A 27190-nucleotide genomic window follows, 5' to 3' on the forward strand; every position below is an offset into this window, starting at 1 on the left:
ATGTGGCTACTGCTCATCGTGATGGCTGTGCAAGGAACAGTGAGTCCAGAAGAAGCCAAAAGCAGAACAGAAATGAATCCTGAACAGTTTATGAATGTGGTAAGTATTCCAGTGTGCTTAAACAAAGGAGGACAATAGCAGTATTGATAACTTAGCCTTGGTTCATGGTCTCAAACAGAGTGATTCTCTGACAAGTATTATGGAAGAACAGCTTGAGCCTAGAGATGTGAAGGTCTGGCTAAATTCAGGGACAGAGAAGAAGCTGAGTTCATGTTTTGAGGACTTTACCTGATCTGAAAATTTGGAAGAGCACTGAAAAAAAAATCCTTTTAGGAATGAATGAAATGCTTTTTAGCATTTCAGGGAAATTAGAGGAAGCGATGAAAAAACAAATATTTGGGATTTTGCAGGAACTAGTACATTTTTCCTCCTTTTGAAATGAGTTAAATGTACTAAACACAACAATTTACATGTCTGTCTTACCTCAGCATGGTTCAGATGGGTAGCTGTGTTGGTCTGAAGCAGTAGAACAAAGAGTGATGAAGTGTTATTTGACAAACCGTGTATGCACATGAAAGATTATACTCAGAATTAAACTTTGTGGGTCTTAAAGGTGCTTTTACCTTAGCATGGAAAGTGTTCGCTATTTGGTTTTGGTTTGTAAACCACTAAACTATTTAAACTCTGTTCCATAAATGTGCCCACTATACAATTTGATATATTAACTATGTTATAAATTATGCATTTTATTTCAAAGCAGCAAAATAGGTTTAGGACACTAAGGCCTGCAAATATTTCTTTTTGCTCAAAACAAAACAGAGCACTAGGAGTTTGTCTTTTTCTGCATGGCTTTGAACTTTCTGGACATTTTACATCTGAACTTGAGTCCTTCCATTCTAACATGGAGCAAGTGTTAGATACTCTGCATGAATATCTAATTGTGCCAAGTTCTGGGTCATGTGAACTGCCCTTCATTCAAATATTTGGGATTTTGCAGGAACTGGTACAATTCCTTCAGAGGATAGGTTCCTTGATCTTTAGCCTCCTTTGGCTTTTCACATATTCTTACTGTCATTCTTCATTTCTAAATATGACTTAAGTTGCTGAATACACAGGATGTTTCAGAGACTGTGGCAGTTAACAAGCCTTTCTTCACCCTGCAGACTTAGAAGCAGTCATATAGCCATTTTGAAAGCAAAGTTTATTAGCAACCAGTTTCAGGCTTGGAATCTATATTCCAAGACTCGCACATTTACAAAAAGAATTGTGGACTATGAAAAATGCCGTCCCTTGGTGGTGGTAGAATTAAAAAGCAGAAATATACTCAAGGATGCATGTTACTGAATGTATCTTATTTTCTTAGGGTGATTATATTTGGTAAGAGTATTTAAAAAGTCCATTTTCAGTTTATTCACATGATTCTCATTCAACATAATTTACCAAACCCTGGACTGTGGTTGTGCTCCTCTTCCACTGCCCTAATAAATAATATAAAACTACTAACTCAATAGTGTTAGTATTTAATAAAGCTATGAGATACCATGAAATGAATGAATTCTAAGTGATCAAATATTTTCCCCTGGGATATGTTATGAGTTGTCTATTGTGCATTTTAAAGTTCCTTATTATTCCCTGCTTACATGGAGAATATAACATTGGAGACCTTCAAACAGGCACTTTTGAAGTATGCCTTTTAAAAGAACATATAATATGTTTTGAGTATAACAGCTCTTTCTTGAGTAATCCTTATGAGTGACTATATTTCCTCGAACTGCCACACAAAGTGATATTTGCATTACTTTCAATATGGCTTGTGCAATAGCGAGCTACTAGTTCAGGGTACCATGTTGGGTATATATTTCTGCCATATATATATATACTCCAGCATGTGAAGGTATGGATCTAGAGAGGCAATGGATAATTTCTAGTTCTGGTGTTGTCTGCTTTTGATAGTTAGTTTTGGAGTAGCATACTCATGTTTCCCAAATATCTAAATGGAAATTGCCACCTGTGTTGCAACTAAATGCTATATTTAACTCAGATAATGACTTCATTACATTGGTAACAGCATGTCTGGAGGAACTTCTCAGCTTCCAACATCTGCTTTACAACTTTGCTGAAAACTGTTGACCTAATGTTTGTCTTGGTATCCTTACAGAGTGAGATAATTCAGTACTGGGGCTAACCTTCTGAAGAATATGAAGTGCTAACATTTGATGGTTATTACCTGAGTCTAAACAGAATTCCAGGAGGTAAATGAGATGAAATGGGAATATATGGTAGAACTGTTATTTACAAGAACATGATCTGATGCTGTGTTTTACATGAGCCATGATTCTTCCAGTTGTCAAAAACAAAAAAAGGAAAGGAAAAAACACCGAGGCAAGACCTACTTTAGACATGCCTGAGGATCTGGGAATGCTCAGAATAATTTTTCAACCACAGATTTAAAAAAAGACAAAAAAGAATGGCTTTGGCAGTCCCTGCAGTTTCAAAGGCAGGTGCCTTTTGAAAATTACAACCTGAAACTTTCCTTAGGTTTAGTGACTTAGCTGTGTAGTTCTTTGTGTCTTGACAAGTCCTTGCCACAGAATTTTACCTTTCGGCTGTTTGCTTTTCAAACAGTTTTTTAGCCATGATACAGCTGGCTGAAAATACATATTGGAAAATGTGTTGGCAGTATCATCTGAAATCTCATTGTGACTGCATAACATTTCTAGAGTTTTGGGACTTTGTTTCAATGTGCATAATCCATTGTTTTTAAAGGAAGCTGGGAAGTCAGAGGAATGAATAGATCATGGCAATAGATCATTATAATGTTGAGCTGTATGGATTAGGGGCAGTCTTTGTAATTCTTAACTTCTGGGCAAATGTCCAAGATGAGGCCTTGGAATCATGGGGCCCACCTGTCTTAGTCACCTCGGGCTCAAAGAGGTGGCTCTCACTCCATTCAAGGTGGGTGAATATGCCCACAGGCAGCCAAGTCAGCTGCTGCCCTAAGTCCTGAGGGATGGGCTTCCCTGAGAGCCAGCTTGTACTGCCCACATGCCTAAACACTAGAAGGGGCAAGGGACAGGCATACATGGGACCACTGGGCCAGCTCATGCCCTCCTATTTGATACTCCAAGAGGGTGGGGGATGGGCACGTGATAATTGCTGAGCCAGCCAACTGCCACCTGTTTGCCTTAGCCCTGGATGGCAGCCAAGTGAGACAGTTGCTGCCTGCCTACCCATGTTCCAGGTGGGCATGGTCACTGCCAGCTCTTTTCTTTCCCCTCTGTCAGGGTGAGGAGTGGTTGGGGGCTTGCCCAGGTGGGGGGCCATTATAGCCATATTGGATGCCCCTTAGCAAAGACCACCCCAGGTATTGATGACCAGCGGATGATTAGAGGATGACATTGTTTGGATGCTAAAAGAAAAACAACCTTGCCAAACTGGAGCAAAAAACTCCGGGTGTTTTCGCACTCACGTTTTACTGGCGCCACGACCCTCCTCACGCCGGCGGATCTGCAGTGATTTCGCACTAGAAGCGCCGGCGCAGCCCATTGCGCCGGCTACTTCCGTCGCTAAGCCAGCGCAAACGGAAACCGCCAAGAAGCAGGAAAACGTTTGCGCTGGCTTAGCGACGGAAGTAGCCGGCGCAATGGGCTGCGCCGGCGCTTCTAATGCGAAATCACTGCAGATCTGCCGGCGTGAGGAGGGTCGTGGCGCCAGTAAAACGTGAGTGCGAAAACACCCTGTAAGTGGAAGATACTCCAGTACAGAGAGGAGCTCAAAAGGCAATCAAATAATTTACATATTTGTCTCCTAACTGCAAGACCAGATGCTGAACTAGACATTCCACATTTCCAAATCTCAATTTATTTTTTATCTGTGTAGAACTGATTTATATCTGCTTTACTCAATTGTTTCTCAACTATTTCTGCTTTTCCTTTGTCTTATGACCAGAGTCACATTTTCTGTTCAACCTGACTCAGTTCCTTTTGTTCTCTTCACCCTGGCTTCTATTTCTCAGCTCTGCTGGGCTCTAACTTTTATGCATCAGTGACCTAATGCCAGGAAAGCTTCACCTGCCAAAACTGCCTTTTTTATACCACTATTATTGGGGTGGGGGGAGAGTGAGCAGGTAAGAGAATTTGTGGAACAATATAACATACACACGCAGTTTGCTTCCCTGTTCCAAATTATTGTCCGGAAATAGTGGGCTTTCAGTTGCTTTATCTTTCTTTTTTTTGCGGGGGGGGGGGGGGGCTTAGGTGGTTGGTGATGTGTATCTTGCCTTGAGCTTCCTCACACCCTCCAAACTCAGCCTTCTAACTACTGTTCCATGGTCCATAATGCAGATTTTTGTATTTTATATGCCACATTGCAGAGATATTAATTTTACATTTCAGGATCAAAGGCTGCTGTATTGATGATACATGCCCTGATTAAAGAGGGTAGTAATTGGGTAGAAAACCTGCCCAGTAATAGCCTGGGCTTCATCTTAGCTGATGCAGGGTATGATGTATGGATTGGCAATCACAGAGGGAATTCATGGTCTAGAAGACACGACCACTTTTCAATTGACCAACAAGAATTTTGGGATTTTAGGTAAGTTTATTTGGTGTAAAATTACTAAGGTATAGAATTCAAGACAACTGTAGTATACGTTAAAGTCATGTATGTGAGATTATTTTTCAGTCATTAAAGCAGTTCTTTATGTAAAATAGTCCATATGACCATAGAAGTCCAGGGCTTAAAAAGATTCACCTTATAGCTATGCATTCCTTATAGCTATGCAAATTGAGCATGAATGTGAAAGAACTCTAATTTTCAGTTACTCGACTGAGGGAGAGACTGTGTGCATCAAACTTTCCCCCCCTGTCAAGTCGCAACTGCTTCTTGAAAGGACACCACAGAGACCCTGGTTCAAAGCCGCACTCTGCCCTGAAGCTCACTGTGGAGATCTTGGGCTGGTAACTCCCTTTCAGCCCAACTATCCTTCTGAAGACATGGAATGAAGGATGGGAGAGCCAAGGATGCTTTGGAGGAAGAGTGGGAAATAAGGTTGTGCCATTAAATCGTACAACTGTAAAATAATGAAACAAAAGAACATCCTCAGTTTCTGTTGTTACAAGGGCAGGGCCGGCCCTGCCACTAGGCAAACTAGGTGATTGCCTAGAACGCCGGCCTTCTGAGGATCATGACTTTTGCATGCAGATTTCTTTGCATTCAATGTTATAGTTTTACTCTCTTATATCCAAAGCATGCTGTTCCATGGTAGGCCCTGGTTTCTGGTAAGAGATGCTGGGAAAACTCTTGTTGATACCTGGGGAGCTGCTGCCAGTCAGAGTGGACAATAGTAAGCTTGATAGAATAACAGTCTGACTCAGGGCTTTTTTAGAGCAGGAGCGCACAGGAACTCAGTTCCCACTGGCTTGGTGTGAGGGTGTGGCCTAATATGCAAATGAGTTGCTGCTTACTCAAAAGGCAGTTTGATAGGGATGAGCATGAAATCCTATTAGGATATGTTTTGTGGTCAAGTCTTCATCTCTTCTCCCCCCACCAGGTCTTTGGACCAAAATCTTATCTGTAGGAGAATTGATAAGGAGCTATAAGTGTGGTGCATGCATTTCCTGCCCACCCCATCCCATTTATGCCCATTTGTCATACAGACGATGAAGAGGAATTTTTTCCCCTTTAAAAAGTTCCATAGTTTAACACTATGGTTGCTAACTGGAGAATGGGGGTGGGGAGCAGCTGTTGACAACAGTGTGTCCACTCCTCAGGAAACTGATGCCATGTTTCTCTAGGAATTGCCAGAAACTCTGTGGTTAACTCTATGGTTTTAATTGACCAGTTATTCAGATTCCTTTGCTAATGGAACTGTAGAGGAAAAGAAGTCTGGATTACCTCCACTGGCCCCATCTCAGCTAGTCTTTCCTTCAGAGCTTTTAAGTGTAAGCTAAGCCTGCACAATATTCATCTTGCACTTTTTGCAATGCAGAGTTGATGCAAACACAGCTTCTCTGCTTGTAAATTCCACATGTTATGTGCAGTATTTTGGATACTTGCATGACTGTTTGGGAGTGGGATGAGGAGGTACAATGATAACCACAGCATCCACCCAGTTACTGTTTTACAGCTGTCTCACAGACAGTTATGTTGTTATGTTGTCATCATCAGTCTGAGTTAAGGCTTCTATAGTTTCTATGGGTAGATAGCTATTTTGACCATATCTTCTTCCAGTACAGAAACTTTCCCCCTTCAAACATCCTGAAGTACAAATCTAGCTGCAATTAATTTATTGGACAATGTGCCACTTTATTCAGTCAGCAAAACCTAGAGGTAAAACTATTCCTAGGCTGTAGGAACTTAAGAATCTGATCAGTGAGGGGGATAGAGTCTTGTGTTGGAGAGTGCTCTACCATAGTAATTTTGTCTGGGCCTACCAAAGCAGCATATCAGATCAGATTAAAACCACGTTCCTGAACTGCTATTTTTCTATGTACATGGGCTTTGCTTTTTGGAGAATAAATCCAACTCACTATCTCTTGTAGCCTAAGACTGTATAGTCCAGGGTAAGCATTAAATCTTGGCTGTGTTGTGATTCTAGAAAGCTGATCAACATCTGCTCATTTGATTGTTACCTTAATTTAATTTCTTCCTACCACAAATCATGTAGTGCCAAGGAAAAAGCTGCTTAAGCATTGTGGCTGTTGTGTCAATATGATTACTTGGTGCTTTGTGGGGACCAGAGTGTCTGAAGAAAGCCTAGGAATGCACTTCTTACCCCCCACTGTGTGTTTTATTTTTGTTTTTAGTTTTCATGAAATGGGCATCTATGACCTTTCAGCCTTCATAGACTTTATTCTGCAGAAAACTGGACAGAAAGACATCTATTATGTTGCCCATGCTGAGGGAAGCACCATAGGTATGTGAAAAGCACACACCATAAAAAGAATGTTTTATCAGTTGTTGGCCACATTTGTACTCTAGTCTCTATTACCCCAGACCAAAGGCAGTAGAAATAGAGAGGAAACATTGTGAGCTTTACTATACTCTAAAGATTAGGATGGGCATGGGATATATCACACTTTTTAAATAGTTCCTCTAGGGTGGTGGCAGAATGCAGATTTTGACACAACAGGATAGTCAATAGCTGATGTGTGGGTCTGAAAAATCTAAATACAGTGCAGATTTGTTTTACGTTCATGAACAAAGATTTTTGCTGCAGTGAATTTCAATATTCTTAACCTTAGTTTTAAGCCAGTATGCTGTTTCATCTCTTATTGTAAAAGCATGCCAAGTGAAGTGTTTCTTGTTTTTCCAGCCTTGTTTGCATTTTCTGTCCTGCCGCAACTTGCTTCAAAAGTTAAGATGCTTTTTGCCTTGGCACCTCTATATACACATCAATATAGTACAGCTCCGCTATTGCAGCTGCTACGTTTACCAGATATATTTCTGAAGGTTTGTATGCAAGTATATAATTTTTCTGTTGTGATTTAGATTATTGCTGATATGTTTTAGGATTGTGAGCCAAACAAACACCCATCTTGTCTGAACACTTTCAAGAAGGATTTTTGGGGAAGTATATAAAATTGAGCACATCTCGTAGGAAAATCCAAATCCAAAATTATGCAGTTCCTTTTCTTAAGATCAGCAAAAATGAATAAACAAACAAACTGTGTGAAAACTTTTGAGTTCTCCAGAGCTCTTAATCAGACTGGATGTTAAAAACAAAAAAGGAGGTGGAAAATATTTTTAAGGTCTCAGATGAACTAATGGTAGGTCAAACAAGTCATCTAATTTGGTTTTCAGAAGGAATCATTCTCTATTTCTCTAGTCTGGGAAGATCTATGGATACCTAGATCTACAGATCAGGCCCACACTGAGAGAAAGACATTTTTCTCCAAAATTTTTTGAGGGGCAGGTTTGCATAAAAATCTTAATGTCTAAAAATTTAAAACACAAAACCTTGAACTTGATCCAGATTTTAACTGGGAGCCAGTGCATCCGGCATAGCACTGAAGTAGATGTGCTCTCAATGGAGCAGATTCATCAGTTTGTGTCTGTAATGTACTGAGTGACGAGACGTGTGGAAGGCAACATGCTTTATTAGCGAGTACATCACAAGGCAAGGCAACGTGGGCGGGTCCCGATTATATACATACCCCGGAACAACCCTCAGTCTGGCCAGGTCCAATCCTGGCCAGTTAAACTTCCCGCCACAGATCTTGATTGGCGGAGTGTATTTGCGGAGCTATATTTGGGGACCAGTGGACTTCCACTGGTCACCTCCATAGCGTCCGCTGTGTTATAATTTCGGGACTGAAATGCAAGACACAATACTCCTCCCCCCCTAGTTCAAGACACGAAGTCTTTCAAGTAGGCTGGTGCCCTGCATTTCCGGGTTGACCTCCTCAGCGTTATTTGGGGAGTTGGAGCGGCCGCTGTGGCTGGCGGGGCGGCTGTTTCCTCGTGGTAGGGTGACTCCGGAAAAGGGCTGTCCGTCACCTGTTGCTGTTCTGGAATCTCCTCTCTGGGGGTGTTGCTCCCTCCGCTGTGGTGCTCTTCCGCCCGCATAGTTGGTGCGGCTGGCATAGGCTGGGCAGCTTCCAGGGGTGTTGCTGTAAGTACTCCCTCGCTTCCCGCTCCCCCGATCGCTGTCGGTTCTTCTGGCAATGTGCGACAGCGCAGCTGGTCAATATGCTCTTTAGGATCTGGCCCCCCTCCGTCGAGACCTCGAAGGAGCGGGACCCGGTAACCTGCAGCACCTGGGCGGCTAACCACTCCAGCCTGCTTGCAAAGTTCTTTGCGTATACCGGATCCCCTGGAAAGAATCCCCTAGTGGCTTCCCTGGTTTCGGGGGAACTGCAGAGGTCCGTAGCCCGGTCAGGATGCAACCTGTCTAGCCTTGTGATCAACTTCCTCCCCATTAGTAACTCGAGAGAGTTTAACCCGGTGACGGGGTTGGGGGTGATTCTGTTATCAAATAGGAAGGCTGCCAGGCGGTGATCCCAATCTCCCTGTACAATGCGACCCAAGGCCTCTTTAGTGGTGCGCACCATGCGCTCTGCTTGGCCATTGGTGGCTGGATGGAAAAGGGCGGACCGAATGTGCTAGATGAGGTACTGATTCAAAAACTCCTGGAATTCCCAGGAGGTGAAAGCGGTCCCATTGTCCGTGACGAGGGTCTCTGGAATCCCATGAGTGCAAAAGATCCTTTGCAAAGCTCTGACCGCCGCCGTGGTTGAAGCTATGGGAATTGCTTCCAACCACTTGGTGTATGCATCGACTAAGATAAATAATATTTGGCACTGGTATGGCCCCGCAAAGTCTAAGTGTAACCGGGACCGCGGCCTCCTGTTGGACTCCCAGCGGTGGACAGTGGCACTGGGCAGATCAGGTCAGGACTCTTGGCAGGGTTGGCACCTTCAAACCCACCCTTCTATCTTCTTGTCCATCCCCGGCCACCATACATAGCTACGTGCCAGGGCCTTCATGCGCACTATCCCCGGGTGTGTTTCGTTTAGGGCTTCCAGCACTTGCTTCCACAATGGGGAGTGGGAACCACCACCCTGCCACCCCAGTGAAGACACCCCTTGTGCATGGACAGTTCTTCTCTGTGTGAAGCGAATGCCCTGAATTCTGCGTCCAGTTTGCCCGTGGGCCACCCCCTTCCCACCCAGTCTAAAACACGTGCGAGGATGCGGTCTCTACCCGTGGCCCTAGCTACCTTGGCGGCGTGGAGGGGCTTCTCTGGTAGAGTCTCTATAAGCATCACATGGTGGGCGGGGGGTGGGATCCGGGTCCATAGAGGGCAGCGGCAGGCAGCTGAGGGCTTCCACATGTCCCATAGCTTTGCCGGGGTGGTGGACCAGGGCATATGTGTACGAGTTGAGGAACTGGTTCCACCACAGGATGCACTGTGACAGAATTTGCGGTGTCTGGCGGTTTGGGGCGAGGAGGCCCAGTAGCGGCTTATGGTCCGTGGCGATCGTGAAACGCCTACCGTACAGGTAGTCATTGAATTTATGCACACCCGCCACTATTGCCAAGGTCTCCTTGTCTATCTGGGCATAGTTGTGCTCTGCGGGGGTCAGGGTCCTCAAATAATAGGCCACGGGAAGCTCCCTCCCATCCGGGAGCTGGTGCCCCAGAACGGCGCTCACCCCGTACGGGGAAGCATCGCAAGCCAGAATCACTGGTAAGGATTTGTCAAAATGGTGGAGCACATCATTGGAAACTAGGAGGTCCTTGACTGCCTGAAAAGTGGCGGCCTGCTTCTTTTCCCAGACCCACGGGGCGTTTTTATCGAGGAGCCTATGAAGGGGTTCTGCGATGGCCGCTTTGTGGGGCAAAAATGAATGATAAAAATTTAATAACCCCAAGAATCTTTGTAACTCCATCTTGCACCTGGGAGCCAGGGTGTGGACAATAGCCCTGATCTTGTCGGCCGTCGGGTGGATTCCTGCGGCGTCTACTGCAAACCCCAAGAACTCTACCCTCAACACCCTGAGGGAACACTTCTCCCGCTTTACTTTAAGTCCCGCCGCCTGGAAACGGTGGAGTACCTCACGCAGACGGCTGCTGAACTCCTCAGCGTCCGGGGCGGTGAGCAAAACATCATCAAAAATGGTTGCACTCCGGGGATCCCTTTGAGAAGAGCATCCATTATGCTCTGAAAAATCCCTGGAGCCACACTAACCCCAAATTGCAACCACCGCAGCCGAAAAGCTCCCCTGTGAGTCACAATGATCTGGGCTTCTGCTGTCTCGGCATCCACCGGGAGTAGCTGGTACGCCTGGGCCAAGTCCAGTTTCCCAAAAACCTTAGAGCCTGCTAGGGCTGCTAGTATGTGGCTGACCACCGGAATGAGGTATGGGTTGTCCTGAAGTGCCTTATTTATTGTGCACTTGTAATCAGCGCATATGCGCACATCTCCATTCGGCTTCACTGGAGTGACTATGGGTGTTTCCCATGCAGCATAGGATACCGGTTCTAGCACTCCTTGGGATGTGAGGCGGTCCAGCTTCACTTCTATTTTTGGTTAAGAGCAAATGGAACTCGCCTGGCCTTCAACCTTATCGGTCTCACGTGGGGATCGAGGGGTAATGTGATGGGAGGCCCCTTGTAGCACCCCAGGGACCCATCAAACACTTCCGGGAATTCCCGGCACACGTGCTCGAAATTTTGCGTTCGCATCTGCTGCACCCCCACTATTTGAATACTCAGCGGTCAAAACCAGGCCAGCCCGAGTAATGTGGTGAGCTGGCGTTTGACCATGAGAATATCCAGCTTGCCCTTAGTTCTTAAACTCTACCCTTACAGTGGCTCAACCCAAAATCTGTACAGGGTTTTTTTGGAAGTCCCGCAGTATGAAGGCCGCCGGTCGCAACCGGGGCTGGCCACGGGGACAAAATTTTCTTAGAGACTCCTCCGAAATTATGGAGATGGAGGATCCCGAGTCCAGCTCCATTAGGCATGGAGCGCCCTCAATTAGGACCGACACCCTGACCTTATCTGGGGTGGTGAGGGGCAAGTTCATTACCTGCAGGCTAGTCGATGCGGTCGAGTAGGCATCTGTCGAGTCGTGGTTGGTGGACTGACGTCTGTGGGTGGCCTTGGCCCGGCAAGCCCGCACTATGTAGCCCACTCTTCCATAGTTCCTGCAGTCCACATTGTGGTAGTGGCAGTCCTGGCGCTCGTGTGGATCTCCACAGCTGGCGCACTTGGTGTTGGCTGGTCTCTGTTGCTCGTGGCTGCGTGAGCGCTGTCAGCTCCATTCCTAGTTGGCGACGTAGCCGGTTTGCCTCCTCCTCCTCTGGGTTGCCCGGTGCCATCTCCTCCTGGTGGACAGCTTCCGCTCACGGGTTGTTGTAAGCTTTGGTTGCTCACTCGAACGCGGTGGCTTCGTTGAAGGCAAGTTGGAGGGTGAGCTCTTCCTTTGCGAAGAGCTTTTGCTGCAGTCTTTTGTCTCGGAGGCCCCAGACGAAGCGATCCCTCAGGGCTTCATCCGGCTTGTCGAAGCTTCAGTTCCCTGCAATATGGCAGAGGGCGGCCAGGTAGACAGCGGCTGTCTCTCCCTCCCCTTGATCCCTCTTGTGTAAGAGGAATCGGCGGGCGATGATTCTCCGTGATCTTCGCAGGGGCCGAGAGACCCTTTGCGATCTCGAATGTGGCCTCCCTGCAGACACTTAGGAGCACTTATGGCTGTCGTCTGTAATCATGTTCGCTTGTAGGTAGCAATCGACCCGCTCTGTGTAGGTCTCCCACCTATCGGGGTTGGCGGGGTCGAACTCTGCAAGGTGGCCCATTGTCCCACTTGGGTTAGCCATGGCAGCGGCGGCAGCAGGTACTTCCGTCTCCCTCAAATGCGTGCCTTCTTCATCTCTGGCCAGGTCAGCGAAGTCCCGCTTGGGGAGTTACCTGGCTAGAATACCATCCTCGTTGCCACTGTAATGTACTGAGTGATGAGACGTGTGGAAGGCAACATGTTTTATTAGCGAGTACATCACAAGGCAAGGCAACGCGGGTCGGGTCCCGATTATATACATACCCCGGAACAACCCTCAGTCTGGCCAGGTCCAATCCTGGCCAGTTAATCTTCCCGCCACAGATCTTGATTGGCGGAGTGTATTCGCGGAGCTACATCCGGGGACCAGTGGACTTCCACTTGTCACCTCTGTAGCATCCACTGTGTTGTAATTTCAGGACTGAAATGCAAGACACAACAGTGTCCCTTTCACCAGTTGTGTTGTGGGAGCCGATCATTTGACAATTTGTTAATCTGCTTCTAAACAATTTGTGTGTGTCCACAGGCTCAGATGCAGGCTGCTTCCTGCAATTGCCACTCCCTGCTCTCAATCTGCCTCAGCTGCACCCAACCGTTAACAGACACACAGTTAAAAGGAAACTCCCTCCCCCTATTTTTTAATTGAACTTACTACTTTGGTTTCTCTGTGTGCCTTCTAACTCTATCACTCAGTATCTCCCATTGAACCTAGATGATTCATTTTGCCATCAGCCAGTCAACTTTTGCAAATCTTTTACATTAAATGTCAGTGAATTCTCAGTAAGGCTGTGCATCTGAGGTTGTATCTGAGTTCGCAGGTACAGAAAAAAGTTGAAATGCAAATGATTTTATGCATTATAAGAATCTTTAATGACCTGATTATGGCTTTGGGAGATAAGAACTTCTTCTGTGGCAATCAAGAACTTTTAGTTTACTGTGCAAGGTCAAAAGCATCTGCAAGCCATGACAGACATTTGTCTCTTATTATCAACGCATGACTTCGCCATCACCCTATAACGTAAGTGGCTACTGCGCATGTACAATGCTGCTCTTCAAAGTGCTTGAGATGAATTCTGAGGTGATCTGAGACAAACATGATTACCAGGTAAATTAAGAAGAAGAAGGCCACAGATTTATACCCCGCCCTTCTCTCTGAATCAGAGTCTAAGAGTGTCTTACAATCTCCTTCCCCCACAACAGACATCCTGTGAGGTGGGTGGGGCTGAGAAAGCTCTCACAGCAGCTGCCCTTTCAAGGACAACTCCTACGAGAGCTATGGCTAACCCAAGGCCATTCCAGCAGCTGCGAGTGGAGGAGTGGGGAATCAATCCCGGTTCTCCGTTAACCACTACTCCAAACTGACTCTCTTGATCAAGCTCCCTAACTTTATGAGGATCAAACTCCTGATCAGAGTTTTCACCATTCCTGCTAATTTCTCTTCTTCTTAGGAGTAAGAAAGAGTGTATCCGATCCCATGGTTGCCCTGTGCCTACAAGAATTCTTCTATGTATACAGAACATTGATAATAAAAGTTCCACTCCCACCTTCAAGCTAATATTTTTTTTTAGAGACAAACTTTAGCTTTATTCAAATACCACATAGCACGAACATAACAACAACATAAGTAACAATATCGAATACACTAGTCAACATAAAAAATATACAACAATCAGTCCTCCCAAACACCCTCTCCCATTCACACAAGGAGCATTTGGGATTAGGCACTTCATATTTCTATTGTTCCATAACGAATCCTTTACTTTTCACCCATACATATATAGGGTCCCATGTCTCTTTACATCTTTGCAAATTACCATTTTGTAATCTTGTAGTCAGCATATCTAATTCCGCGGCTTCTAATAGTTTGGCTATAAATTCCTCTCTATTAGGTATTTTAGGTATCTTCCAGTATTTTGCATATAATATTCTTGCAATCGTTACTATATGCAATAACAGTTTTGTGGTTGTCTGGGAGAGGTTTTCTCTGCAAATACTTAAGAGATATAACTCTGGTGAGTGACGGATTTTTATTTTTAAATTTTTTTGAGACCATGTATTTATCTGGGCCCAAAATTTTTTTGCATGTTCACACTGCCACCAAATATGAAACAGAGATCCCTTATTTTTTTTGCACTTCCAGCATTTGTTCAAATAATTCGGATATACATTAGCTAATCTTTCTGGAGTGAGGTACCAGCGATACATCATTTTGTACAAGTTCTCCTTAAAAACCGCTGACCTGGTTAATTTTAAGTTTTGCTTCCATACTTTTTCCCAATCCGCCAAATCTATATTATAACCAAAATCTTTTAGCCATTTTACCCAGCACTCTTTCACAACCTCTTCTTGCATTTTATTTTGAAGTAACCATTGATAGACTTTCGAGATAAGTTTCTGATTTGTTTGTATTATTAAGTCAAGCTCATTTAATTTTTTGGAAAACCCTTTTTCTTTATCAGTTTGGAAACGCGATTTCACTTGGCATTTTACCCACCAGTCCATTTTAACTGTATCTTCCAAATTCAAGTTGCATTGATTATCTAACAAATGTTCATAACTATACTGGTTTCCCCAGTCATACAAATTTGGATGCGTGGAAGCCTCTATAGGTGACAGCCATAATGGTGTATAGGAATAATTTTTCTTAATTTCCAGCCACACTCTAAACAATTACTTCCTTACTTCATGTCTTAAAAAGAAACTACTTTTTGAAGGGTTATGGTACCAGATATAATTATGCCAGCCTTCTCCTAGTCCTGCTCCTTCAAGGACCAGTAACCTCTTATTCTCCAGCAAGAACCATTCTTTTAACCATACAATACAACAAGCTTTGTAATACAAACTCCACTCTGGTAATAATAGCCCCCCTCTTAGTTTGGAATCCTGTAACACTTTTAATTTTATCCTGGGCTTCTTGCCCCGCCAGATAAATGTCATAATCATTTTGTTCAGTTGATGAAAAAAGAGTTTGGGAAGAATAATTGGGACCATTTGAAAGAAGAATAGAACTCTAGGTAGCACATTCATCTTAATCGTAGCCACCCTTCCCAAAAGCGAAATTTGTAGATCTTCCCATCTACTTAAATCAGTTCGAATTCCTTTTAATATTTTCTCATAATTATCTCGATATAAATTCTTTAAGTCATTTGTCCAAAAAATTCCTAAATATCTTATTGTCTTTTCGTGTTTGAATCCTGAATTGATTTCTAATTGTTCAATTTGTTCTTTATTCATGTTTTTAGCCAAAAATTTAGTTTTTTGTACATTGACTCTGAACCCCGATACTTCTCCATATTGATTTAATCTCTCCTTCAGGTTTGTTATCGATGAATTCGGTTCTTCCAATATAAATACTAAATCATCTTCGAAAGCCTGTATTTTGAACTCTTCATTCTTTATTTTTGTACCCTTTATCTTGGGGTCGTTTCTTATTTTTTTTGTTAAAGATTCTAAGGTTAGAATAAAGAGTAAGGGGGATAAAGGACAACCTTGTCTGATGCCCTGTTCTATTTCAATCGAGTCTGTCATACAGCCATTAAAGCTTATTCTTGCATTTTGTTTTGTATAGATTGTTCCTACCAATTTACTGAAGTTTTCTCCACAATCAAACGCTACTAAAGTTTTTAAAATGAAATTCCAATTAACGTTATCAAATGCCTTCTCGGCGTCCACCATAACTCCCGCGAATTGCTTCTCTGGGTGTTCTTTATAATACTCGATGATATTTAATAAGAGTCTTACATTCTGCCTCATCAGTCTACCCGTTTGATCTTCATGGACTATGGTAATAATCACCTTCTTAAGTATGTTTGCCAGGATCGCCGCGAAAATCTTGTAGTCACTGTTTAGTAGTGAAATTGTTCTGTAATTTTTACTGTCAGATGCATCTGTTCCTTCCTTATGAATTAAGCTGATCAATGCTTCTTTCCACGATCCCGGGATCTCCCTAGTAGTTTGTATGTGATCTATTACATTTTTATATGGGATCAGCAGAGAGTCTTCAAAGGATGTAAAAAATTCTATTGGGAGTCCATCTGGACCCGGGATCTTATTTCGTTTTTGTTTTTTTATTGCTTCAACAATTTCATGCATCATGATTGGGTTCTCCAATTTTTCTCGCTGTTCTTTTGTTATCTGTTTTAAGTTAGCGTTCTCAGTATACTCTTCTTGCATTTGGCTTGAAGTCTCCTGTCTCTTATATAAGTTCCGGTAGAAATCTTGGATAATTATTTTCATATGGGAGTTTTGAGTAACTTCTTCTTTTTCTTTGTTTTTCAAGGCTTTTATTATCTTTTTTTCTCTTTCTTTCTTTAATTTATATGCTAATCATCTGCTAATCTTGTTTGCGTTTTCAAAATAATTTTGTTTTACCCATTTCAATTTTCTCTCGACTTCTTCTGTAAGCAATAAGTTTATTTGATGTTGAATCGACAGGATCTTCAGCTTTATTTCCTTCGTGTTAGTAATCTTTTGTTGTTTCTCTTGCTCTTTTAATTTTGTACCCAATTCATTGTATAACTTCATTCGTTCTTTCTTCCTCCTTGCTGAATATCTTATTGCGATTCCTCTAAAAATGCCTTGAAGGCATCCCAAATCACATGCATTTTTGTATCTTTCTCCAGATTGTTTTGAAAAAAATCTTTTATTTCTTTTTTAGCTGTTTCCAAGAATTTAGGTTCTTTCAAAATTTGTAAATTTAAAGTCCAACGGGGATTTTTCTGCATTTTCAATAAATTTATCTGAATTGGGTTGTGATCTGAATATGTTTGGGGTAGTATATCTGCTTGGTTGATCGATAATATTAAGGTAGCTGACAACCAGCACATATCTATTCTGGACCAGCATTTGTGGATGTGGGAATAATGAGTATAATCTTTGGTTTGAGGATTCTTCATTCTCCAAGCATCCAATAAATTAAATTCGTCAGCCAATTTAAAGAAGGTTTTTGATAATAGACAACGTGGTTTTTTTCTCTTTTTCGGTTCCTCAAATTTCTTGTCTTTTTCTGCTTCAACTACTGCATTGTAATCTCCAATGATGCAGCAGTTTTCCGGACCAAGTTCCCTCAATTTTTCATGCAGTACTTTATAGAATCTCTCTTGGTTTTCATTTGGGGCGTAGATATTCCCGAGGATCATTTTTTCTCCATTAAGCTCCAATTCTATTATTAAGATTCTCCCCAAATTGTCAGCATACAAACAGCTAGATTTTATGTGCTTTTGTGCATAAATAGCTACTCCTTTCTTTTTTTTCTTGGGGTCACAGGAGTAATAAAGTGAGCTTAATTTCTTATTTTCCAAATATTTCACATCTTCTCTCTTGATATGTGTTTCCTGCAGGCAAATTATCTGGGATCTTGTTTTTTTCAACTGTTGAAAGATCCTCCTTCTTTTTCCTGGCTCATTCAATCCGTTTACATTAATCGAAATTATTTGTAGTCCCCCTTTAGAAGTCATTTTGCGAGGTCAATACTATCCGGTATCCTTATTTGTTCTTTTTTACTTTGGAGTCTTGTTCTTACACTTTCCCCCTTCTTTTTCTGTATTTCGTCTTCACTGGTTTTCTTCATCGCACTCTCTTCTTCTTGGTCTTCTCCCGTCTCTGATTCATGGGCACTTGGTTCAACAAATGTTTCCCAAAAATCTTCCATCTTTCCCGCTGAGGTTATATTATATCTTCTAGTCTGGTAAGTAAAGAAGATTCCCTCTGGTATGAGCCATCTGAATTGTACAGAGTGCTTCATTAACCATGTTGTCAGTTTTTTATATTTAAACCTTTGCTGGCGTACTCCCCAGGGCACCTCCTTTAGAACTTTAATACTAGTCTCTTTCCATTTTAAGTCATATTCTCTTGCTCCTTGGAGAATTTTTTCACAGGTTGCAGTATGAGCAAACCTAACTTGTACTTCTCTAGGTAAGTTATATTTCCTTGTATAATTTGAGGCCACTCTTTTGGCCCAGATGATATCCCTCTTTCCTTCTTCCAGCAGTTCTTCCTCATCTATGATTAATATATCCATAATCTTGTTTTCTATGTTTTCATCTTTTTCTTCTGGTATATTTTGAAAGCGTAGAATATACGCTGCTTTTTCCATCTCTAGTCTTATTAACCTCTCTTCTAGCTCCACCAAGCTGGCTTTATTTTCTTGAGTTATACTGGTTGTGTGCTTCTCTTGTTCTTCTAGTTTCACTACCTTAGCAGATAAGTTATGAACCTGCTGCGTATTTGCCAAGAGCTGTTTTTGAAATTCTTCTGTTTGTTAGTTTTCTTTATCTGACCCATCAAATCTACCTTCAATTCTTCGAAAGATTCTTGGTTTTGTTTGAAGCCTGCAATTACAATATTTTGTAGTTTCTCAAGAGCATCTTGATTTACTGCTACTGAAGTAGGTTTTCCCCCTCCCCCTGGAGGGGTACCTTGTCCATATTTCTTGGCTTTAACTTCCATTTTCAATTAATTATTATTTTTCCTCAAGTTCTAGTATTAGTTCTTATTTCTTATTAGTTACTCCTAATATCTCTTGTATAGACCTCTAACCAATTCAGAACTTATTGCAATCCTTAAATTCCAGCACCCTTAAACACTTAGATAAATACCCAGTTAATTTCTCAGTTATTTACTCTATTCAAATCAATTCAGTTTAGTTAATTGTCCCTTCCAATACCTCTTAGCTAAATTCATTAATTCATTAATTCATCAATTACGTCTAAATTCATTAATTGCCTCCACCATTAACTTATTACAAACTATGTTAATTAATTACTGTTCAATTCTTTAAACTAAACAAAAAAGGAAAAAAAACCCTTAGTAATCCTTACCAATCCTAATAAATCTTCCAACCATATAAATTCATACAACTATATCCAACTTAAATCAATGCAATATAACACTATAATCATCTATTTTGAAATTTTAAAGTTGTTACAATATATTCAAATGTGCCCCTTAGTCCTCCAAGTTAAACTCAGTCCACTGTTCTTCCTTTTCTTCTTTCTTCTGTCTTCTTCTGTCTTCCAAATATTGGCTTTATTGTCCTAAAGCTCAAATTACTTTATAGTTCAGTTAATAGAGATAGAAATGCCACAAACAAAACCGAAACCAATCTTCAGTGAAGAGGCTGCCACAATAAAACCGCTGCTAAAAAACAAACAAACCCCTCCCTCTTCACACTTTTTCACGTTCTGTGACTTCAGTCTTCAATCCTCCACCTCTGCCATTTTATAAATCAGTTTATTTTATAACTCAGTTATTAGAGATGTCACAAACAAAACCGAAACCAATCTTCAGTAAAGAGGCAGCCGCAGCGAGACCGCTGCTAAAAACTCCCTCTTCACCCTTTTCCACGTTCTGTATCTTCAGTCAGTAATTCAATAATTCTGCACCTCTGTCATCTCAAAGTCTACTTATTACGTTTACTTAACTACTTATAAAGTTCCCACTACTCAGTCCATTCATTCCTGCATCCGCCATTTCGCCTTCTATTCTCTAGCTTCGCCATCTTGCACACCCTTGCCGCCATTGAAGCCTGTCTTCATCACCACTTCTCCGCCTCCCACTACTTCCACTACCTTCTTCTACTTACTTTCCTCCTCTCTTCCACCTCCTTATTCAGTTCCTCTCAAAAGTTTATCACCTTCTACCTCCTCCCGTCTCTGCATTCCTTCCTTCTCCTCACATTCCCCACTCGCTCACCGGCTCCAATTTCCAGACAGCTACCGCCACTGCTGCTTGCCGCACGCCGCTCTCCGCTGTCAGCTGCCGTCCGTCTTCCTTCCTTCTTCCCAGCAATTCCACTTCTCTCCTTGTCCCGCTGACGCCGTCTCTTTCAGCACCAACACATTTCTTTCTTTTACGAGCTCACGGCTCCCTTTGAAGTCAAAAGTTCTTCCAGTCGGGGTCTCCTTTCAGGAATTTGAGCACTGCCCGCTGCTCCTTTTCTCCGGTGGCCCAGTTGTGCATCGAAGTGTTAATGGGCACCAGCCAGAGGAAAGAAAATTGAAAGTGAAAAGGGAGCCTCCGCTCCCCTCCCGCTTCCAAAAAGCTTCCCAAGCTACGAAGTGTCTCCTGACACTTCTTAAGAGGTGCTTCCCAAACGAAAAGCCCTCTCAAATGCCCATTAAACAGAGATTCCTCCCGGAGCTCGGGAGAATCACTCTGCCTCACCACGCCATTGCACCGGAACCCTTCAAGCTAATATTAAATGCAGCTCAACATGAGCAGTTAGGGTGCATGCTCAGGGCTCATCCAAACACCAAAATGGAGTGGCAATCCCTTTTGTATGCAGCTGTGCATGTGTGGTGTAGAGAACACCAAAAGATAGCAATAAAACAATAAAATCTAAACTAATTAAACAAAAGCCATTATGTATCACTGACAAGAATTAAGACATGTTTGAAAGATTTAGGTTGCAATAATATGCACACTTCAGCACCGCTGAACATAGTAAGACAGTCTTCTGAGTAGGCTTGCAAATAATTAGAGTGGGAAGAATCTTCTTTTTTTGTATCCTTGTCTGCAGATTATATTTGGTACAAAAGAATTGTCTTTGCTGAATCCAAGACTGAGAGCATTTGTGGCTCGAATATGCAGCTGGAAACTGATAGATGTACTCTGCAAGCAAGCTCTTTTCCTTGCTGGTGGATTCAACCCAAAAAATCTGAATACGGTATTTTTGTGCATTATTTAAAAATAACATTTTTAAGTGCTGTATATAAACTAATAGAGGTCACAGGGTTTGAAGGGTGTGGATGTCTTCCTTGTGGGAAATTAAGGCCTTTTTCAAGGATGTTTCATATATGGTTTTTGGACCATCAAGGATTATATGAGGCAAAGGCAGGAGAGATGATTTTGAAGGCAAACCTGTAGTAAGAAAAAGCAAATCTCTTGACTATGGATGGGAAACTTTTTTGCATGGTAGTTGGTTCAGTTTTAAACCTGTTGTTCTGAATGGGTTCTTTCTTAAGCATTGGGAGAGCTCTTCAGATATCAAATGCATGACTCCCATTCAAAGTTCAAGAGAAAGACAGAAGTCCATAATGACGTAACTTTTCCCCTTTTTGACACACTACAATCCTAACAACACTTTCCTGTGAGTAAACTCCTTTGATTAGACTTGAGTAGAATTCACACTAGATTTGCTTAGGATTCCTATCCTAAATACTGTCTGGCTATGCCTGGCAGATGGTCACTGCAATGGCCTCTCCTGCATTACTGCATCCGTAGCAACACCTTCTCGCTGGTCCCCCCTGTTTTCACAGAGTTTGCTACATCATGGTGCGACCGAATGTCCGGCGGTATAACCGGATGGGCAGGCTGGGCCCACCAACCTCGCCAGCCTAAGAGAAGGAAAACTCTAACATCAAACCCGGGCAGATAGCGCTCGTTAATGTAACACCTACCACCTGGAGGACTCGCTGCCGGCGTCCCGGCTTACTGGGCCATGGCAGATGACCCCCAGGTGAAAGGGTGGAGCCAGTACCGCGCACACTGCGCTTCACCTAAAAAATTCCTCTGCGCAGGCCTGAAGGGCATATCCACACACACAACCCACAACGCATCAAGTCCTGCAGCAATGGGCAAGGGGCGAAACGGCAGGTGGAAGGTGCCACTGGAAGCCGCAGTCCCGATTCTGCATGTAGGCGGTTCAGGGTATTGGTCGCCTGATGCTAACCCGGAGACGAAAGCATTTTTCGGCAGCACCCTGAACGACCAAGCAGCCTTATCTAGGGACAGCACTGCTTGCTCCACACGGAGAGGGGCCTAGAAAAGGTAGCCTAAACAAAGCTCGTCTCCCCCACCCCAGTTGGCTAGCCGCGGTCAACGGGCATCCTTACTTGCGGTCGAAAAATAACAACAAAGAAAAGGCATGCACCTGCCTCACAAAGTGTGCAAAGACTAAAGCTTGCGTGTTGGAACATCAGAACCATGCTTGGCACACCATCCACCAGGCTGTCTCTTCCTTTGAGAACGCACGCATAGCTGGTCTTGAGGACAAAAGGAGATTGAGGAAGAATCGCACTGCTACAGGACCAACCCTAAATCAGACTTTTCCCTGCAGCTGCTGTGGCCGGACCTGCCTGTCCCACATTGGTCTTGTCAGCCACCAGCGAGCCTGCAGCAAACGTGGACTATTGCACCCTTCTTAAATCTTCGTTCGTGAAGCCAAGCCGAGAGAGAGAGAATGGATGTGTGACTCTTATTTGTCATTGGTTACTGCAGAGCCTTTCCAAATTCCCATGCAAAGGCAATTTGGTTTGCATTCATTTAGGGATTCCTGCTATTTATCTCTCTATCAATAATAATAGTTTTATATTCTATATACTATGTTATGAACTGTTTAATTATTTAGGTGATATTTTCACAAAGCAAAGAACTTTATAGTATAAAAAGAGATTTGCAACATCAGCAGAATATGGCACTTTAGAAAAGATATGATGCAATCTCTATAAAATATATTTTGGTAGGCATGATGAGGGATTTATCTTAAAAAAGTATATTACAGAATAGGAAAAAGTACAGAAGAAGGCAACCAAGATGATTAAGGATCACTTTTCCTGTGAGCAAGAGGCTGAAAAACCTTGGGCTTTTCCATTTAGAAAAAAGATGAGAGACAAAGAACATGATAGAGGTTTGTAAATATCTATGCAATAGAAAAAGTGGCTAGAAAGAACTTTTTCTCCCTCTTCTGAAATGGTAGAAGTCAATGACACGCAATGAAGCTGATGAACAATAGATTCAGGATGGATAAAAGGAAATATTTAAGGATTAAAATGTGGAATACTTTGCCAGAAGATGAAGCCATGGCACCAAAAACGGGGACAAGTTCATGGAGGATAGGACCATAAGTGACTGCTAGCAATGATGACTTTGATATCATTGTGAATTATTCTCAACAGAGCTAGGTATCTTCACTTCACATTCATCCAATAACCAGTAATAAATGAATGTATCTCTGTATAGTTTGCTCCTCAGTGAAGATGTTCCAGTTGATAGGGATTCCCTGAGCAGTTGCTTTTTTGTTTCAGTTTAGCAGCTAATACCCTGTTGCTGCTTCTTGCCACTTGTCTCAAAAAGCCACACCATAGGCCAGAAGCAATGCATGAGCAATTGACGTGCCTGGCATTGAAATGTCACATACCTTGAAATTATTTTAAAATGATCCTTTCTTTATAGAGCCGGGTTGATGTGTATGCATCACGATTTCCAGACTATACTTCTGTGAAGCAAGTACTCCACTGGGGCCAGGTAGAGTTACTGAATGTAAATGTACCTTCTGAACAAATCTGAATATCTGACTGCCTATAAAATGTATCCATGTATTAGATTTTTATCCCTTCTTTCATCTACGGAGCTCAGTACCTTCGTTTTATAATCACAATAATCCTGTTTGGTTGCTTAGGCTGAAAGAGAGAGATTGACAAAAATGCCCAATTTGCTGCAAGGCAGACAGGAAATTTAAACCAAGATATCCTTGGTCATGGCCCAGCACTCTAACCATGACACCACTCTATTTCCTCTAATTGTACAGTATAATAACTTTCTTTTTGTTTAGTGAGAAAGGAACAAGAGTGTTTTGCAGTTCTAGATTCTTGATTTTCAGTGCAATCTAGTTGCATCTAGCAATTGTAACTTCATACTGAAACCTGTGGTATCTAGCCTATGTTCAGAAAACATCTGCCTGTTCAGAATGTCACTTTTTCATAGACTGATTCAAAGGAAATGGAACACTAAACATAAATGAAAAAGCAGAAATACTTCAATTTTGCCTAAGATGAAGAAGAGGAACTCTTTTAGTGTAAGGAACACTGTGAAATAAATCCACGTAGTGACAAATTTCCTGAGGTGGTGGGTACCTCCCCTGCACTAACCTGCCTATGTTGTTACACTATCAACTTATGCCAAAGTGAGTATAGCTAAGTACTGAGTCCCACTTATTTAATATGCTGGCCCTCTTTGGATATATATTCAGCATACACCTGGGGTTAGTTGAACTGCTGGTTTACCATCATGTATTACAACCTTTATTGACATAACAGCATGGACGTGTGCAATCAGCAAGGGATAAAACATAGATTACCCCAACATTTGAAACATTGCTCTCCTATTAGAAGCACAGCACAGATATTTAGCCACAGTCTCAATAATCTCAGGGTTATGAATGGACAACAGGAAAAGAGTCTTACCACCATCAGATTGTCTTTCATGATTTTGAAGAGGAGGATCTAAGTAAATGAATATCACAGTAAAATGTACAATTCAGGAGAACATGTTCAGTACTTTCTAGATCCCTTGAACCACAAACACAAAACCCGTTGGAATATGGAATTTTCTTAAACCTCCCATACTGCATAGCAGAAGGAAGGACATTAAAGCAAGCTATCATGAGAGCTCTACAAAGGTCAGGAGAAGTCAAGCAAGAAAGATATGTTGCCAAAGTTCCATCATGTATTAATTAGTTCCTTGTAGGTTTTTAGCTGTATTTCTATGGAAATTGTTTTTATCTGTTATTGATTCAATGTAACCCACCCTGAGCCTGCTTGCAAGGAAGGGAGGAATAGAAATCACATAAATAAATAAGATAAAAGCACCACCACCACAACAAAGAACAGGCAGGCAGGCTTCATTAATTCACAATGTTAAGAGATCTGGAATTTGTTCCAGGAAGCCTTTGGACTGCCTTTGATAGAGCCAACCCAACCTCATGCTGGATAACTTTTAGGGTCAGCAATATCCAGCCACACATCCCTAATATAGTATCATACAAACAATATTACTGGGTTGTGCTTCCTGCGCCCACTTTGATCTGTTTGCTGTGCCTGCCATTTCATTGTCCTAAGGTCTTCAGCCTAGGAGTGATCATGCTAAGTTTTTCATTCATGGCTTTGATCATGGTCTGCCATTTTAGCAGGATCCTCCCTTAGGATTAATTGCAGAGACTTTAGCCAGTTTCTTTATTATGAACAAAATGTCAATGATGCTCCCTTTGACAAACATACTGCAATATCAAAAGTCATATAAATTAACTGTCAATTATGTAGTAAACGCCTGTTATGTTGTGAGGGTCCAGAACATGTACTTAACTGTTGTGTGTGTGTGTTTTAATTTTTTAGTTAGTTAAAACTGGAGAAGCGAGGTACTTTGACTATGGCTCAGAGAACATAAAGAAATACAACCAGGTATGGATTTACTGGAGTTTTGTGTTTGTGGTGGGGATGAAATTCCATTGGGATCCCAAAATGAATCTTGGGTTTTAAACCAAGGGTGAACAAAACTGTGAATCTTTGTTTCTTTGGCAGTTCTTTAATGTTCATTGTTCTCCCTTGCTTCCCTCCAACAATGCTCTGCTGAGAATTAGATGACTGTTTTAGACATCCTTTGTTCATAATACATGCCTATCTGTTGATAGCTTTAAGTTGAGGTCCCCAACTTTTTGAGCCTGTGGGCATCTTTAGAATTCTGACACAGCAGGGTGGGTACAGATATAAAATGGCTGCCACAGATGGTGGGGCCAGTCACAAAATGGTTGCCAGAGCATAACTTCAGTCACACAGTGAAGATCCTTGTGTGGTGGTGGTAGCTGCTGCCAAAGTAACATTTAAAAAATCTGCACAGCTAATCTGCACAGTAGCCAATCAGAAGCCTTGCTGTGAAAAAGCCCCACCTGGCCCTGTCCTCTTGCCAAAAATAACTGCCAGGCACCAGAAGAGGTGTCAGCAGGCATGTTGGTACCCCTGCGACACCACATTGGGACCCCTGATTAAGAGCTGCCCACACAGGAGGGAAAATGATCCTTCCATAAACAGGAAGCTGCTTGTACACACATATGTGGATATAGCTCAAAGCGATATCATTTTCTGTGAGAAATCATATCCAAAGTTTCCCATTTAATTTCCTCAGATATTTCATGTCCAAATTTGCTTTAAATTTAACTTTAGGATGAATCAAAATAGTTGGTACACACACATATACAGTTATGGGAGGAATTTTCCTGAGACATTTTGCTAATTTTATCACACCTCCTTTGGCTTCTCCTGAAATTTTGCAGATGATGCAATTTGTGTAGTAATACATCAATTATGTTCTTATATCAGGCTTCAGATTCAGCAAGAGCTCACAGGACCACAGCTCCTGAACCTTTCTGACGCCCCCCCTCCTCCCCCCTACCTTGTCCACTGAATAGTAGGTACAGCTGCATAACAGTCCCTGGATTAGGAGATTAGGGCAGCCAGCCAGCTGCCAGGGGCTTTGCCATGCCCCCAGCAGGCCCCATAACCCCTGGAGAAGCTCACGCCACCCTTTCTTCACTTCTTATGTTATTTTGGGCAGTGGGTGGCTTGCTGACCTTTTGACTGGGGGTGTGTGGCTCAGGAGAGCCCCAGGTGAATGAGGCCTGCTTGGGCTGGCTGGATCTCTAGCTAGCCCAAGGAGGCCTCACTCGCCTGGGGCTCTTCTTTCTTGCATCAGGTTGCTTTTAGCTGGGGGTGGGTGGGTGGCATATGCTAATGAGTTATGCTAATGAGCTCTGCCACCTATTTTTCTAAAAATGACCTCTGTCTTATATCATTTACCTTTTTTCCCAGACCATTCCTCCCTTGTATAGAATAGAAGAAATCACAGTCCCAGTAGCGATGTGGACTGGAGGTCAGGACTGGGTTTCTGTGCCAAAGGAAGCAGCACGGTTAAGATCTCGACTGAAAAATGTAATTCATAATAAATATTTGCCTGACTGGAACCATTGGGATTTCCTTTGGGGCCTTGATGCTCCTCAGCGAATGTACTCAGAGATTCTGGGTTTGATGGAGAACAACTGAAATAGTTTGAGACAGAAGACTTGGTTTTGTTGTTGGGTCGCCTGTTTACTTCAAAATGATAGTCTTGTCATTTATATTATTTTTATTTAAAAGTGTAGGT

General features: G+C 42.5%; 1 pseudogene; it reads left to right on the top strand.

The window, feature by feature from the left end:
- LOC132573309 (lipase member M-like) lies at positions 1–27144 on the top strand (annotated as a pseudogene).
- The last annotated feature ends 46 nt before the right edge of the window (positions 27145–27190 follow it).

The sequence above is a fragment of the Heteronotia binoei genome, chromosome 6 (assembly GCF_032191835.1).
Source record: "Heteronotia binoei isolate CCM8104 ecotype False Entrance Well chromosome 6, APGP_CSIRO_Hbin_v1, whole genome shotgun sequence".
NCBI lineage: Eukaryota > Metazoa > Chordata > Lepidosauria > Squamata > Gekkonidae > Heteronotia > Heteronotia binoei.